Source organism: Oenanthe melanoleuca, chromosome 3, assembly GCF_029582105.1.
Source record: "Oenanthe melanoleuca isolate GR-GAL-2019-014 chromosome 3, OMel1.0, whole genome shotgun sequence".
Lineage (NCBI taxonomy): Eukaryota > Metazoa > Chordata > Aves > Passeriformes > Muscicapidae > Oenanthe > Oenanthe melanoleuca.
The window spans coordinates 42,830,810-42,848,367 of record NC_079336.1 but is presented as its reverse complement, the minus strand read 5'-3'; the positions used below and the strand labels follow the sequence as shown (position 1 = coordinate 42,848,367).

The 17,558-nt window shown below is 44.5% G+C and overlaps 1 protein-coding gene across 1 annotated transcript in view; it reads right to left on the bottom strand.

The window, feature by feature from the left end:
- Positions 1–8,953: 8,953 nt before the first annotated feature.
- The window catches only part of FOXO3 (forkhead box O3), an 87,918-nt gene continuing 79,313 nt past the window's right edge, over positions 8,954–17,558 (bottom strand). The window contains exon 3 of the mRNA XM_056486655.1: positions 8,954–13,047. The gene's annotated coding sequence lies outside the window, so the exon portion shown is untranslated. The remainder of the gene's footprint in view (positions 13,048–17,558) is intronic.

The window sequence follows — 17,558 nt, the reverse complement described above, 5'->3', positions numbered from 1 at the left end:
AAAGGGGCAAACCCCTCTTGCCAGTCAACTATTAGGGTTTTGTCATTGTTTTCATGACATGATTTAGGCATGAGTGGGGAGCAGGCTCCTCAGGAGCCACACGCACCTGGATTACACAACACACAAAAAGCTTGATAGTGTCATTACCACACCTCTGTTTTTTTAACTACACTTCCTCCTGCTTTTAGGTTGGGTCCAGTTGTTCATAGGGAACACCTGGCTCTGCACAAGGAAGCACTAAATCCTTTGCCTTCAAAGCACACAGCGAGGAAGGTCAAGCATTACTCAGGGATTTCTCACCAGATCTTCTGATCAGATCTCTTATTTTCACAGTAAAATGCAGCGCATCATTTTTGCATGTTCAGCTCTGGAGCTCTTGATTAAACCGGTGAAGCTAAACCACCTCTCTGAATGTCACTAAAACAGGGAAATATAAAAATCAGCATTTAAATGTGCCATTGAGCAACTAATCCCAGTTAATCCCAACAGTCCCTGGAAGTCCCTTACAGTGCAGGACAGGCAGGAATCAGCCATCTCCTGCAGCCATGGGCCATGCCAACAGCTCCACAGGCAGGAATGGCCCCTCCTCACCTGGGGCACAGGCTCTGCAGTCCCACAGCATGCCAGCCCTCCTCAACACCCCACCAGTGGCACTGGAGAGGAGGCAGCCAGAGGGAAGTTCGGGTAGCCCTTGACACCTTGTTTGTTTGCTCCTTCTCTCCAGATACCCTGAGCCACCCACCCCTCAAAACACCCACCCCAGCACACGGGATCGAGACTAATTTACCATTATTTGGAAGGAACTGCTCTAGTTTTACTCATAGGTAAGGGCAGTGGTAGATGAAAGAGCAGCAAGGACAAGGACAGACCCCTGGCAGGTTTCTCTCCAGGTCTGTGCCCTGGGCAGGGCAGTCAGATAGGATCTGCAGCACCATAAATCACATCATGGCAAAGGGAGAAGAGAAACAGATTGTGAAATGAACTGTAAAATAAACTTCTAATGTAAACATCGAGCAGGCAGGGGGTTGTTTTTTCTGTCTGAGAGCCCAAGTCTGGTACAGTTTATTGGCTGACTGTGCTGGGACCTTGTTTGGTGAGGTTACTGCTGGCCCTATTGCAGGGCAAGGAGGCAGCCACCACTCCTGTTAGCCAGCAGGAGGGGAGGCTGGTGCTGCCATGAGCATCTTTTTGTCCTCTGGCATAATTTGCTTGCTCAGGCACCAGAGCTTTGCCCACAGCTGCCATTATACAGTCTGGATCCTCCTGCCCCAGAAAAGCACCCTCCCAGACATCTGCCTTGGTGGCCTGGCAACAGTGATGGGGACACCCCAAAAGGCTTGAGGCTGCATCTTTCAGCAGGGCCTGGGTGTTCTGATAAGCAGGTGCTCACCCAAAGCTGCCTCTCCCTGACATGTCCCTGCCCACTCCAGTCCTGCTGCTCACAGCCAGTGGGGCTTTGCTCCTTGCACCTTTTCCAGGTCTGGCCTGTTGCCCTCAGCAGGGAAAGCAGGACACCTTTGAAACAAACCTGACCCACTGCAGGAGTATATATATTTCTGGTCCAGAAGGAGTCAGACTCCATGCTCCTGATGGGTCCCTTCCAGCTCAGCATGTTCTGTGATTGCCCTGCATCAATGCCTCCCTGGGGTCGGGGGCACACCCAGGCTCATGTGTCAGCACAGTGGGACAACATTGCTCAATGCCTGTTACAGTCAAACCAGCAGAAAAGATAACAGTCTGCTACTGTACACAGAGACCTGTGCCTCAGGTAGGAGAGGACAGAAGCCTCTGTGCCTTTTTTTTTTTTTTTCTTTAAATCTTGTTTTAAAGCTGCTCTAAGTCCTTAAGGCAAGTCCTAGGAGCATGAGGTTAGATCAGCCTCAGGAGATCATCCTCCTGCTCTGAGACAGGGCCATGGAAAATCCAAGTGAACATTTTGTTCCCAAAAAGACCCTTAATGAAGAAAAGTCCACACCTCTAGGAAATGTGTTAATTATCCTCATAGCTAAGAGAACATAACCTAAATTTCCTGCAGATGAAACAGCTATGTCCTCTCCTTAGTGGGTATGAAGGGGGGTTTAAGTAATTTTCTACATGATGTAATGCAAAGGTATTTTGTGTCCCCTCTCAGCTTGCTCTAATAAATTAGATCAGCCTTTCCCCATTGGTCCTCATTCTCAGTGCCTCTGCTCATTTTTGCTCCTCTTCAGCCTGGCTTAAACACCCGAGGGGGTCCCAGAGCCACAACTCCACAGCCAGAGCTCAGACAGCTTCTGCCTCATTGCTGCCCACACCACCATTTTTCCAGGGCTGCTGCTTGCACCTCACTTGCTGTTTGGCAGCTGATCTCTTTCCTCAGCACAGCACCTTTGTCTGATGAATCTCACCTGGCTGATTTTCCCTCCCTGTTCCTGATATTGGCACATGGTGTCAGTCCTCATTCTGCACCAGGACCTTGCTGGGCTGCCTGGCTCACCAGCACTCAGAGGCTGATGCCAACTTTTGGGTTTCCAGGGCCCACGCCATGGGCAGCCAGCCAAGACTGGGTGGGGCATGTGGCAGGAGGACCAGGGGACAAGTGTGGCACAAGATTGGGGTCACAGAAGGAGGATAAAAGGGACAACTGGGAGGGGAGATAGCACACGAGTCCTACTTTTAGAAATGAGCACAAGCAAGCTGATAGTCATTGAAAGGTCTTGGTGAAAAAGCAATTCCTGTCCCCAAATTCCTTTTCTCTGGTCAAGCACCTGTGGTTTCAGCCAGGTGGAAGCTAGAGGGGCTTCAAACTGAAAATTGGCCAAAAAGTTTGTGGGACACTGCAGAGAAATCCCTAGGATGTAGGGATTGGTCATTGTTTCCCAGCATGAGAGTCTGCATCCCATAATGGCCTACCCAAAATTTGAGAGCAAACTGCTTAAATACAAAGTACTTCAGCAGTTTGTCATAATTCAGGTTTCAGATAAGAAAGGTCAGAACAGTGCAACTCTGCTCCATCTTTTTCTTTTGGCAGACTCTTATTACTACCTTATGTTTCAAGTGCCAGATTCAACCCACATCTAACATTTCTGGTACAGCTTCATCCTGATACTCTCAGCACATGGGTCATGTCTGAGACAAGGCTAGACCAAAAAGAAATGTGTGTGAACTCTGAGTTTGTGTGTGTACAGATGTTAGACAAGTCACTTTTAGATGGTCTTTCCTCAACCATGAGCTCATCCAATCTGCCTGTACAGAAAATCTGACCTTTAAGTTACTCTTGAAGTGCTGAACATGGGCCTACAGAGGACAGTCAGCTATAGTGAAAAAGAAACAGATAAGACTTTTGTTAGCTCATGGGTGAGGTGATCAGCATAAAACATTCAAATTCTGATAACCTTCAGTTGGAAAAGTTTGCACATTCTTGACTCACTGAAATAGAATCAAAGTTTTTCAATTTTATTTTGCAGATTATGGCCCAAGGAAGACTCACAGGTTGAATGTGCCAGCACTGCCAGAGAGCAGACACCACTGTCAGCTCCATAGCTGGTTGTTCTGGGCTGCACTTAAACTGTACAAAATTACTTCATAATTCTCATTTCTCACAGAAAAGCCTGGCAGAGCACCAACAAAGAGATGCTGTCACAGTTAATTCAAGACAGACAGGGCTGGTATCACCACCAGCCCTTGAACTGGCATTCCCACCAGTCCTTTATTCACAAACTCCACATGCCTTCTTTTACAGACCTTTCTCTCATGCAACCCTGACTCCTTCCTTCATAGACCTCTGATAACTCTGACCCCTTCTCTTATTGGCAGCTTCACCCAGCACTGACTCCTTGTCTTATAGGCAGTTCCACAGAGCTCTGACTCCTCCTTTCATTCTGCATGACTGGCTAACCCCAAGCTGCCCCTTTCCAGCCACCTGACCCTGACTGTCCCTCACCCAGCATCTTCTCACCTGACCTGTCCCTTACACAAGCACAAGTCCCTTACCTCCTCACAGCACAGCCAGCAGCCTCCTGCTCTTACTCCAGCAGACTCTGGGTCCCAAACTCCAGCTGCAAATGCCTGTAACTGTGGCCAGCTACCCCACTCCTTTATATCCCCAAACTAATTGGGCAGGCATAGATATTTCTCTCCTTGGTAATCAGTGCAGCTGCAGTCATTGGGGAAGATTCCCTCCTGCACTATCCTTTCAGCCCAGCTCTCCACAAGATGCTTTCTAAAAGACCAAGGCATTCATTTCTTTCCCTTTTTTTTTTTTGTCTGTAGGAGTTTGCTCTGAAGTGGGGGGCTCATGTCCCTTTGAGCTGCCATACCTGCTAAGAGGTCTACAGATCATTTGTAATTTCAGCTCTTCATCTCCTTACCTCTGCAGACCTGTGAGTACAGCCACCAGAACACACTGGCTGCAAACTTACTATTCCAAGTGAAGAATTGTTCAGGTTTAGCCCATGTTTGGAAAGGGTGGCTGATACAGCTAGAGCAGCAAACTGTGGCTGCAGAGTCAGGGGTAGCTTGAGGCAGAAAAGCAAGGAATGTTTCTTCCTAGTGTAGCTGGAATGGTGTGACTTGTGCTGGCAATGAGTTCTTACCAGGTAACTGTGTTACCTGGGCTTCTTGCTTAAGAAAAAGCATCATAAAAAATCTCCACATCTGCAACTTACTCCACAAATATTTTAATAATTGACCTTAGAAAAATAGAGAATGGAAAAAAGTCATAGAATGAAGAAAAGAGGAAAAAAAAGGAAGAAAATAAATGGTTTTTTTCTAAAGAAAGATTCATGAGGATTAAAAGATAAGAAGATCATTGCTGACAGCAATGGAAATCACTGGTGACTTTAGATATGGATTGAAGAAGGACTGAAGGGAATGAAAAAGTGGTTCAGATGCCCCCATGGCATTGCATCATTTAAAGAGTTGAATTTAATGAAACCATTTCTACTTGTTGCTTTATTTTTCATTCCTGCATATTCACATCTCTTGACATTTTCTCTGCACACAATGAGAAGCCCCCTTGGGTGCATGGTCCATGAGATCTGAAAGGTGGGAGCTGGCCACCCCCTGCTCCTTACACATCCCTTTGTGTGGGAAAACCAAACCTCAAGAGTCTCCTGATAACAGCAACATCATGTTGTCATCCCAGAGGCCATTTCTTAATAAGGGAGCAAAGCTTTGGCAAGGGAAGGTGAAGACATTGTGGAAAAGCAAAGATGTTCAGGCAGGAGATTCAAGAGGTTTGAAATGCAGCTGCAGAGTGTCAGCCACATCCCCAGGACCCAGCAATTCAGGGCACTTTCTGCAGGCAACTTCTCACCTTGACATCCTCTGGTGAAAAACCGAGTGAAATGGGCTCACCCTGGAGTGCTTGTTATGGGTGAGGAGAAGGGAAGAGAGCACTTGTGATACTCCAGGGAAACTTGCCACCTGCCTGCTCCTGTCTGTGTCACTTGGTTAGCACTGACCCTTTGGTGACAGCCCCTGTACCCAGGCTGCAGAGCAAGCACAGCTCCACTGCACATCCATGCCTGACCCTCCCCTCTGCTGCCCTCTCCAGAGGCAGAAGCTTCAGAGAAGACACCCAAAGGTAGATGCAGTCCCCAGGAAGAGACTTAGGTCCAAATCTGAAAGCCACTATAATTTTATAACCACTCAGGCAGAGTAGAATTTTAACTTGAATTGTGGCTTTTCCATGGGAGTCTGCTAGGCTGAGTGACAGTGCATGGCAAAAACTTCTGTATGAATGAGACAGCCTCTCCATAAATTTTGACCAACAGATGCACACTGAGGTTGATAACACAATTTGATATTGCAAATATGAGTCTCCAGAGAAGTGTGAATGACAATGGGTTTAATTTAATGAGTAAAAAGACTTTTTTTTTTTTTTTTCATTTTATGCCTTTTATGAATTGCATTATTGCTTGCTAAGCAGTGACTTTTCACCAGGACATTCATCCATTAATTAGTTAATGGTGTACAGGCCTGGTTACCCTTAAGTAAAAGGAGCCTAATAGAGATTTAAGATAAAGCACTGGTGAAATTCAAATTTTCTACTGAAACAAGAAATGCAACACAAACATCAGGCCAGTCATTCACAGCAGAAGCTTGGAGAGGCTGGACCTCTCCCTCGAGGAGGGGAAGGGGTCAGATCTGCTTCCCCTGCTGCTGTCCAGGGAGCATTTCTGAGGTGACTGCCCATAAACAGTTTTCCTCCATCTTTTGCTTTGGAGGTCAGAGGTAGAGTTCACCTGCATTTCTTAACTAGCACTTTCTAACCAACGCCATCCTTTTCCAAGGTGGTTAGGAACAGCAGAAGGAACTATTGTCCATGCAGCAGGTGAATCCTCAGAGAGGTTACCAGACACCAGAGCAAGGTGCTGGCATTTCTGTGTTTGCTCCACTGATGTCCTTCCCTTCCTCTCACACTGGACCAGCCATGGGATCTTTCAGGGTTTACAGTGGCCCTCAGAGCCAAACTTCTACTTCCTAAGCAGAGCCAAAGTCTGAGACATTCCTGTGGTGCCAGGGTCCACAGGTACCAGCAGCAGCCTCAATGCCCTTTGCAGTGAGCACTGCTGGAAGGCTAATCCCCAGGGAAAGGCAACACGTGGGAATTGCTCTGTGCTTCAAATTTCAGCAAAAACAGAGTTTTAAGGTATTGCCTCAAAAAGAGTGAAACTGGAGGGCAAATACTCCTGATCAACATTATATTTGTCTTGGAAGCTGGAAATATTTTTATGAGATGTCATATATTTTTACAGTTTTTTCCACATTTCACCACATCATTGATAGGATATAGACATCTTTAAACCTGCATAGCATAATGTAACATTAAAAAAATGTTACAACATTTAACCTGACTTAGACCAGTTGTTTCTACTGAATTGGGACATTTTATCTCATTTTCCAGATAAAATAAGGTCCTTGGTATGTCATCAAATCATCAAAAAAATAAAAGCAGAAGATTCTTTGTTGTAGCAAGTAAATGTTTTGACATATGCAAAACTGCTCATGTCATGAGTATGCAAAGAAAATCCAGGTGCAAAAATAAGAATTCCAAATTGGAGAGTCTGAATTTTGTCAAACAATTCCAAAGTGTCTCAAAGATTTAAATCACAGTTTAAAAAAAAACACCTTTTTTTTTTTTTTTTTTTTTTTTTTTCTGTTGATGTTGTTGCTGCTCTAGTGGAATTTTCTGTGCTTTGTAGTTATGTGATAAATACATTTTCATTTAAAAAAATTCCACAGGCAGAGCCAGTGGGAAAAAAAGCTCTGTGGTCTGAGTTGGGCAAGCAGAGATGCCATGAGACAGTGCAGAAGCCACTGGCAGTGGGATGAATGTGTGTACCAGCAAGAGCACTATCTGCTCCATCTGTCGGGCTCCACTTCATCCAGGAACATTTCCTTTTGAAAGGAGAGATTCCAGTCATGGTGACTCCAACCAGTAAAAGAGGTATACTCCCAGATTTACTTATCTCAGCTTTCTTGAAAGCATCCCTAACTTCCTTGGCAGCAGTAACCAAACAAGAGCTGTAAAATACTGTTTTCCCTGGTCAGGCTGAACTCACAACTCAGCATTTGTGGTGGGGAGCTCCTAAAATAGCTCTCTGTTGCCTCACCAGCCTCAGCAGCAACTTGAAAACTCTTCTGCCTTCTGGGACATCTTGGAGAAGTTTTAAATGTTTGGACTTATTTTGAAAGTACTGTGAAAGATAAGAATGATCTATTCCAAGGCCAGGTGAACTGAAGGTCACAGCTAAGGCATTGCACAACAGACCCAAGTAGGTTCAGCACAAGAACTCGCTCAGGATCTGATCAGCTCATCTTCATTGCTGCGGCCGCCCCTGCCTAAATTTGGGTTAAAGCTGAGTCCCTTTCACCTGAGACCTCACTGAGCCAAACAACCATAAATAATAGTTTGTCCCAAATATCAGTGGGGCAATGCCAAGGCAGGGGACACAGGTCCTTCCCTGGCAGAGCCTTGTTGGAGAAGCCTTCTGAAAAAAACCTAGCAAAACAGATCTGTTGGTGAGGGAAAGCTGAAGCTGCTGCAGGACAAGTGCACTCACACTCTGGGAAGTTTAATGTACACTTTCTCCTGGTCATAGACTATTTATTCTCTGTCTGGATCTTGTCATGTTTCAGGCTATCTCTACTTAGAACAAAACCTGAACAGCTCTTGCTGTATTTAACAAGGGATATCCCCAAGCTGCTCTTTATTGTTGCAGTGCTTCAGCATAGCATTCCTTGGGCTCTGCAGGGAGAACATTGTGGTTTGTGCCCCTGGAGTAATGAAAATCCCCTCCCTCCAGTGAAGAAAGGCTCCTCTTTCTTGAAAATATAATTTCCTCCCAAAAAATGACTCAAAAAGACAGTATACATCTCTGGCTTCCCATCAGGGTGGGAGAAGAGTTTCTTTGTTGACATGTGTCTCATTTCTGAGCACACTCTCCAGTGCCTCAGCCAGAGCCCTCAGTATAACTTTCTGCGGAGTCAGGCTGCTGGTTTGATTATCCCAAATCCCAAACGGGTGGTTTCAAGTACTCCAGGCATTTTTCAAAGACAGTCTGAAACCCAGCCAAGCCCATGGTGGGGGTGTAACCCTTCTCCCAACAGGTCTGCAGCTGGACTGGTTCTCTCCCAGGTCAGGCAGCTGCAGAGAGCAGCTGCTACCCCAGGGACAACCCCCCTCAGTCCCCAGATTCGAGTGAACTTTGTGAGTTTTCAGCAGCAGTAAATGATCCCCCTGGGGGTTATTTGACCACCAAACGACGCTGGCTTGGCTGAAGGATTGAAGGGCCGAGGCCCATGTCAATATGCATTGACAGACATTAGTGGATGCAGGCTGGAGACCCCTCCCCAGCCCCAAGCTCCCCTCCAGCCATTTTCACTTGCTGCTTGAAAGTCACCCCTTCCCCAGCTCCTGTGTTTACACGTCTGTCTATGACACAATAAAACAGAGCAAAGGCAAATGTGCAATGTAGAGATCCATTATGCTTTATTTACATGCGTCACCATCTCTTTTACAAACTAGATTACAATTTAAAATGGAATACACAAGGCAATATCTACTAACACCAAGTGGAGTAAGCACTGCGTCTCTACTTCGTTTGGAAAGGGGCAGGTTTTGCTCCAAAACAAACTTCCTTCCAACCTCTGAGTAGTAAGGTAATATATTCCTCCAGGGCAGCATTTCTTAGATTTTTTTTTGTTGTTTTTTTTTTTTTTTTCTTTTTAAATATAAAATCCTCAGTAAGACTGCAACGTGAGAGTGTCTGCTTTCAAATGAAAGTACAAGATAGCCCAAATGAAAAGTATAAACTGTTCAGCTCTTCGGTATGTAAAGACGGCCATGCGCGATAAGGCTGTGGATTTAATATTCTTCCAATTTACATGGCTTGAAACAGAAACAGATAAAACAGTTTTACAGATACTGTATACATATTTTTTCCAATCATGCAACTTTTTTAAAAAAAAGTTAAACATGTGAAGCCAAATGTACAATCCATTTTTTCCAACCCATAGTTACGAAATCTATCTGGTCCCCCTTCGCATCTGTTGGCAATTCCAAAGGTATATTGTGTACTTGAAACACTTACAGGACACCAATTGCCAAGCAATGATATAATTTTGGAGAAATACATGACCTAAAAGGTAACTTTTTTAAGCAATGGCACAAAAATTTCAGGAGTTGAGCAGTGTTTAACTATCCAATTACTCTTAATAGATTTTTTTTTTTTAAATGTGACTAGGAACTGAATAAATAACACCTTTTTAGACATTTTGTTGAGACTAAGTGTTCAAAAGATACCCATGTAATTGTGACCTTGACCTTCATCTGTTTTACATGATTTCACAAGGAAAACTCCTAGGCATAAACATGTTCAAAGACTCAAAGGCCAAATTTTCAAAAAGTAGGTTCCCCAAACTAGCTATTCAAGGCTTAATTTTGACACCTAAATAACTGGCCCTTTGAATTCAGGGAGATTTATTTAGCACCTCTGGAGTGAAGGGCCTTTGCTGTGCACCTCAACAGGTGTAGAGGGAGATGACCTTCCCCTGGGGCTGGGGGGACCTGTCACCTCCCCTTCCTTCAAGAAGCCATGAGGGCAGAGCAGCTTGCCCCCTGAGACCATGCTGGAGTCCCCAGTGTTTGGTGCCTGACACCAGGCACTTCTGCTTGAAAATTTTGGCCCCAAAACTGAGCAACAGAAACCAAACCAAACTGAAGAGGCTGTCCAAGTCCATCCCTCTGCAGTGAGTGCTGGGATGTTCTCCAAAGCAGGGGCCCAAGCTGTCCCAGCCATGCCAACGGGAATGCTCCCCTTGACACTGCTGAGAGGCAGGTTAAGCCTTCCAGCCCTAATGCTTTTATTATTTCTTTTAAAAAAACTTCTCTGCCATTGAAGGGCTGTCTCTAAACCAAATGTTTTTCCTCCATTTTCTGAACAGAGCAGGCCATAGTTTTGTCTCTTATTTCTGCCAGTGGAAAGCAGTTCCTCTAAACTCAAGCAGGCTAAGTTGCTGGAACAGAGAAGAATTTGCAGTCATTTCATTTAAGCTTTCAACAGGCCTTCCCTTGCCTTTGACAAGAATCTGTACCAAGAAAAAAAATAAATTATGGGGTTTTGTCACTTTGGCCATACCATCAAGTCAGGTTTTACTGATCTGTCAGTGATAGTGATCTGTCTATGGGCAGCACCATGGGTCTCACTGGAGACTCATCTGTGCAGGGATCAAAAGCTGCACTTGAGCACGGGGAGCCACTGAGTGCACTCTGCTGACAGCCAAAACGTGGCCCCAAAACAGGACAGCAGCTGCAGAGGTGCCTCAGCCAAAGAAACACCAGAGGGAAGTCCTTCAGCATACACTCACATTTTGGGGTGTACCAGGAAGTTAAGAGCTAATGGCACATGCTCAGAGGAGGCCAGTGATGAACTCTAGACCAAATTCAGTAAAAGGTGCCTGCAGCTGGACTTGGGTAAGCAGGGTACCCAGCTGTGCCACACAAGCATCCTGGGAAGCTGGCTGCTGATAGACATGGACAATGTGTACCAGCCAGCTCCAATGAATGCAATAAACTAGGCCACATGCTAACAAACAGAACCCCTCTGTGTCAAAAGAAAAGAGAAGTTTTTTTAAAAGGCAAATGATAAATCCTTGGCTGCTTGGTAGATTTGATATGTTACAGGCTATGCTAACCACAACTGCACAGAGCCTACACAGTCATAACTGGGGGGAGAAACCAAGAGGTGCACCTTTATGAGAGAACAGCATGGGGGCTACGGTACAAAACCAAAACTTCCATCACACTGGGAGCTGTTGTTTCACCAAAATCACCTCAGGACCTGGAAAGCAAGGAGTGAGGAAGGGCCCACGAATGTGTGAGTGTTGGTGCATGACTGTGCGTGTGCGGTGGCTGTGGCGAGAGGGAGTCACTCCACATTGCATGGGACACGGGTCGGTGGGAACTCATGCACTGAGACTTTGGGTTAAAATGCTAGTTTTGTTTTCCTAACATCCATGCATAATGATCCATTTCTGTACATAATAAAATATATTTATATATTTATATGCATAATGCTTTTATGCAAAGGAAAAAAAAACTTCATATATCGCTTTGGAGAATTATGTATACACTGTCCTATTCAGAACCTCTTCATACCAAGTTCCTATGTACCACTGGTGTTTTCCCCTCTTTTTTGTATCCCTCCCCCCCAGATACTAATAAAAAGTAATCAATCTTTCCAGATTATAGAGAGGATCTATACAGCACCATACCTTTTATTCATTATTATTATTAATTATTATTCATTTTACAAAAGAAAATCTTAGAAGCAAAATATATAAAACTGCCTTGTCTTTCAGTGTCATTTATCCTGCTACAATCTATGCTCATATGAAAAGCCATTTGTATGATACTGTCACCTTGCCATTCCCACTCCTGCTTCTTCTGCCACAATGGATTATACATAATGAGAAGGAAAAAATAATCAAGGATATGTCCAAAACAACAACAACAAAAATAAACAGGATCACTAATTCCATAACACACCCTGCAGTGATCTGTGCCTAGGCTCCTGGCGTTGTCACTGCAAGTCACCTGCCAGTGCCCAGCCGCTACGTTTCCTTTCGTTTCTGTGTCTTCAAACACATCTCTACAGGTGACTACATCCAGCCTGTGTGCAGCTTAGCCCATAGCTCCTCACCAGCTCACTGGGACAGTGAGGGCAGCTTTGCTAGGTAAGGCAGGAGGGGAGCCTGCTCCAGTGGGCAGGAAAGGGGCTCCTGCCTCGGTGCTGTCAGTTCATCCTCGTGAGCCAAGAGGAAAACTCGCCAGCTTCCCTTGCTGTGCAACCAGCTCTGGGTTGACCCTTATGGAAAACAGGGGTGTACCATTAAACTTAAAGAATAAGAAAGAAATCAACCAACCAACCCAACAAACAAACAGGTCACACACATCCCCTCTCTGGAATCCAGCTTGTTGACAGGACTAACAAATGCTGCACCTTCAGAAAACCCTGACACCTGAGCAGTGCTGGGTTACTGTGTTGTGCACAGTGCCTCAGATTCCCCAGGGAGAGAAAGCAAAAATGATTAAAAATCTACTGAAATCAAACTGGAGGCTGTGGGGGGGAGGGTGGGCAGATAGGGGAAACCTCCAAAAAGAAAAGCCAACTTAAAACATCCCATAAACCATTAATATATTGAAACACCACATACTCATTGACAAGTAACTAGTGTAAAGGCTACACAGTGTGTTCTCAACAGGATGGTGCTGAACATTGTCTCCACAGCAGGTGCTTGGCCATCCCAGAAAAGGAAGATTTTGCATACTTCAGAATGAGTTCAGTTTTCAACAAAACAAGAAAAAAAAGAAAAAGGCGGGGGGGGGGCGGGGGGAAGTAGGTTTTTCACTCCAGTAAGGGGCCTATTAACAGTCTGCTTCATTAGGAAAATAATGCAGGGTTCACAAAGGTCGTAAGCTGTAAACAGTATCACTGTCCACTTGCTGACAGCAGATTTGGCAAAGGGTTCTCTCTCTACATCTCGTGTCAGTTTGAGGGCCTGGAAAAGAAAAAGAAAAAAGAAGAAAAGACAGTGAGATTACTGCATGTAGGGAAAAAAACAACCCCACAACAAAAAAGGCAACCAAGCAAACCTCCAAACAAAACAACTTACAGTGAGGAGCAATTTTAAGTATATTTGCACCCAGGAGCTTCAAACATATAGCAAGGAATAAGATGACCCTGTCTGAAAATACTTTTCCCTTGCCAAGGTTCAAGTGTTTCTTTGATGGCTTAGCTGCTCCCAAACAGGACAGAAAAAATGCTCTCTCTGATGAAAAATGATGGTCAAGTCTGATTTACAGAAACCCAGTGCACTGTCTATTTGTTAAGTGTATTTCCAGGTAGAAGCAATGAAGGATCTTCCAGCTTTTCTCCATTTTTCACTATCACCTTTTCTCAGCATCACCAAAGAGCTGAATAAATCTTCTGTAAGTTTTTGACATCCACCACCACCCTTGAAGGACAGATGAAGAAGATGCTCAAGACAAACAGTAAGGAGCAACAAATTTCAGTGTGGACTTTGGAGTTTTCCACTTTTCTGCTCACACAACACACCAGCAACAGACAGGGTCCAGCTGGCTTTAAAAACTGGTTAGAGTCTGTCTTTTTCTGTAGCCAAGAAACTTCTCTGTGGAGAGAGAAGCATGGGAAAGACACACTGGACACAGCATGGAGATGACTATGATGAAACAGGATAAGTAGGTAAAACACTGAGATAATTTCAACCAGGGGGGCCAAAGGGACAAAGTTTTAAAGGTACTCAGTGGCTTAAAGACATAGGCAGGCACCACATGGGGTTTTGAAGTATGTACATTTAAACATTCCCATGAAATCCTGTCACATTTTCAGTAAGTCCACTTGGTAGATATCTGTGTTGCTGGGCATCTAGCTTCTGGCTCTGAAATGGCTTCTGAAAAATTATTTAGTCCCCTCACACCACTTACTACCTTTTGAGGATTTCCCCCAAGGCAAAAGATTGATGATTTTTTATACAGTGCATGAACATGGGGACACTGGCTGAAACCAAAAAGCCATTGAGTTGATTACAGGAATGTCTTTACTTTCAAAAGACCCTGCTAGCAGGTACCCTCATGAAAAATGGTGAATTTAGTGGCACTGCAGGTTTAACCAGGACAGGCATCTCCTGCAAGGAGGATCACTCAAACACTGTCTCCTGTCTAAGGTGCCAGGCACTGATCCTATGATAACAATTTATTAAAATGACCTATTCTGATAATACTAAATGATTGATGGAAATTTAATCATTTTGTCTCATGGTTATTAGAGCAACAGCATGACAGCTGCTCCCTGCGCCATTAGGGGAGAACTTCATTCAGCACAGCTTAGGGAGCAGACAGATTGTGCATTTCACCCAAACAAAATTTGGCTTTAGCCTTAATTATGTGGAGGGGTTGGGGTAGACTGTTTTGTGAATAAAGGGATTTCCGACTGGATCAACATATTGATTTCTTCATTTTCAAAGGGCAAATTAATGCTGGCCGTTCGTTAATGTGCCTGCCTGGCAAGGGCTCCATTTGGTGTGCCCCCATGGCCCTAACAAGGTCAGCAGAAGACACCCAGACAGGCCTGGTAGCCCCCAGTAAAATCTGGCTAGTGGCTCGTAAGCAGCTCAAACAAGTGCAAGCCCATTTCTCTACTTCTTAAAGCCTGAGCAGCAGAGTGGGCTGGAAATGAGTGACTTCCCAAAGCACAGCATCCTCTGAAGGCAAGGCTTGGGTCACAAATGCCACAGCCCAGCAAGTCAGCTCCCTCCCAGGCAGCTGCCAGTTATGCTGAGCATGGGCTTAACTGGCACGTGTGAGAAGCCTTGCTGACTTTGAATAAAGCTACTGATTAAAAATAAAAGAGTACAGAAACTCCCAATAAAGCATCAGAGTATTGCTTAACGTTTAAACTAAAAATCTATGTGAAATATTATACAATGAAACCAAGTGGTGAGAAAAAAACTGGAGGACGGGCTAAGTTGAGCATCTTTTGTGGAAGTGGCACTGCCAAATATTTTTTCTTGTGGGACCTGTACTTCAGACAGTGCCAACATTTTGGAGACTGATGCACAACTGAGGTGTGCATCACATAGCAGAACCAAACTATGTTCCATTTTCACAGCTCTGCTTACGTGGATTTTGCAAATGGATTAAAAATGAAAAGAGCTAGATCAAAGTCTTAACCTGCCTGCCTTCATATTACCCTGTTAAAGTCTGTAACAGACTCACACAGTCTTGCTTTCTGTCCCGCCACAAAAAGCCTATTTACCCTGAGTTAGTAGTTAGTAGCTATCCCACAATGATGAAAACTGTATCAAGTGCTCCAGTAACATCTCCATTTATCACAGAATCATAGACTCATGGTTTGGGCTGGCAGGGACCTTAAAGATTGTCTAGTCCAATTCCCCTGAAGTGAGCAAGAACATCTTCAGGTTTCTCAGAGCCCCATCTAGCCCGGCCTTGAGCAGTTTCAGGGATGGGTCCTCCACCACCTCACTGCCCAGGCACCACAATCTGTTGTGGTTTTACCACCCTCATTGTAAAAAAACATTTTCCTTATATTTTATCTAAATCTACTCTCTTCTGGTTTAAAACTATTACTCTTGTCCTATTGCAAAAGGCCCCGCTAAAAGCTTTGCAAACAGTTATACAGGAGATGAGATGCCCCTTTCTTCTACCCTATTCTCTTCCCTCCCATTCCCTACCTTGCTACTGACCAGTTACAAATGCTGTTCTCATTCTACTCCATGGCCAAGCTCACTGGTTCTAATATCCCTCCAGTAACATTTCTTCACCTCTGTCTCACATCATTATACCACTTAACTGGACTCCCAAGCTTGTGCACCATCAGAGCAGCTCTGAAGAATCATTTGTTACCTGTTGCTTTCTCCCCTTGATTGCCAACTATGAAGCATTGGAAATTTCTTCAGAACAGAAAAGTGACATGGCAATGCTCCCTAGAGTAAGGCATAGATAATGTGCCCTGGTTTATCAGTGAGCCAACACAGCAACCAGCACATAAAGTTTTCTGTTGGAAGAAAAGCTGTGTGCTCCTTTACACAATTATGGTATGAGCAGCCCAACATGGATCTCCTGATCTGGCTGGAAGGCTTGTTGAGTGGATCTGATCTTGGAAAATATCACCCTTTAGAGGTCTGTAAAACAAGCATTCTCCCTGGGCACCGCTTTGCAACAACTCTCCAGGGACAGGAAATTCCAGTAACTACTTTTACCATCTAGACACTTGAGATGCAAACATTTTCAGGGAAACTTGTGCCCTTTAGTGACAGATGTGCATTCATTCTGGTGCCTCTGCCCTTCGATTTGTCATCGCCTCTAGCAACAGAACTTCTACTCCAAAATGGGAGTAGGCTCAAAAAGTAAGACTTGATTATGTGTGGTTACAAGTTCTGCCTGAGGTTTCACAGCCAAAGACTAAAAAATACACAGAATTTGTTTAAAAACAAGTAAGGAAGATAACTACTGTGGTCCTTTCTGTAACAACAAAATTACAGCACGAGATTTATATTTCAAGCACAATAAAAATTGGAAATCCCAATGCCACAATGACACTCTACAGGCTTAGCACACACTGCACAAGGATGGCCCTGTGCTGAGGGACAACACTGACTGAGGTCAGGAGACAAAGCCCAAGGACAAACAAAAGAGTTGGCAACTTAATGTGATTTTATTTCCTGAACTTTCAGGCATGTTGCAACTTCGCTTTTTCCCTTTAAATTCTGCTCATAAAAATAGATCTTTCCCAGCCCAGAACTGGGGGCAGAGAATAAGGGTTGAAGGATGCAAAGAGGAAGAATGCCAGGAGAGAACCAGGACTTATGGGAGCTAAAATGTTGCAGTGCTTGTAGGTGCAGGAACACGTAAAGCACGAAAGTGTCTCTTCCTTCTGCTGCTGGTCTTCTTCCAAGGAACACTGAGAGCCATAGGAGGCAACCAAGTATTTTGGAAGTAAATGTAACTTAAGACAGCAGATCATTCTCTTATCCTGTACCAGCTGCCTGGAAAAGAAGGCCAGAACTGTAAGGAGCTGCCACAGCTATTTATAAGCAGGTTATTCTGATATCCCACTGATCTACTGAATCATATTAAAGTCCAGGCTGGAAGGGATCAGCATGATCTTGGTCCAACTTTCTATTCAAGGCTAGACCTTAGGTTAGACTATTCAGGATCCTGTCATGTATGGAGTATTTCCAGCACAGGAGAATCCACTGCTCCTCTGGGCAGTTCATTTTATCCACAAAAGTGGGTAAAGTCCCTTCTACCCATTTAACAGATGAAAAAGAAACTGTGAACCCAAGCACTGTTGATACACAATTGCTGTTGAGAACCATCACATCTGGCTGGGTTTAATCCTCTGCCCTGGCCAACACATGAGAGCTTAGATACAGGACAACTTCTCTCCACAAGGTCATCAGGTTTCTTACTTGACAACCTTTTGGTCAATTTTATCCCCTGTATCTTGTTCAGGAGCTCAAGGAGTGGG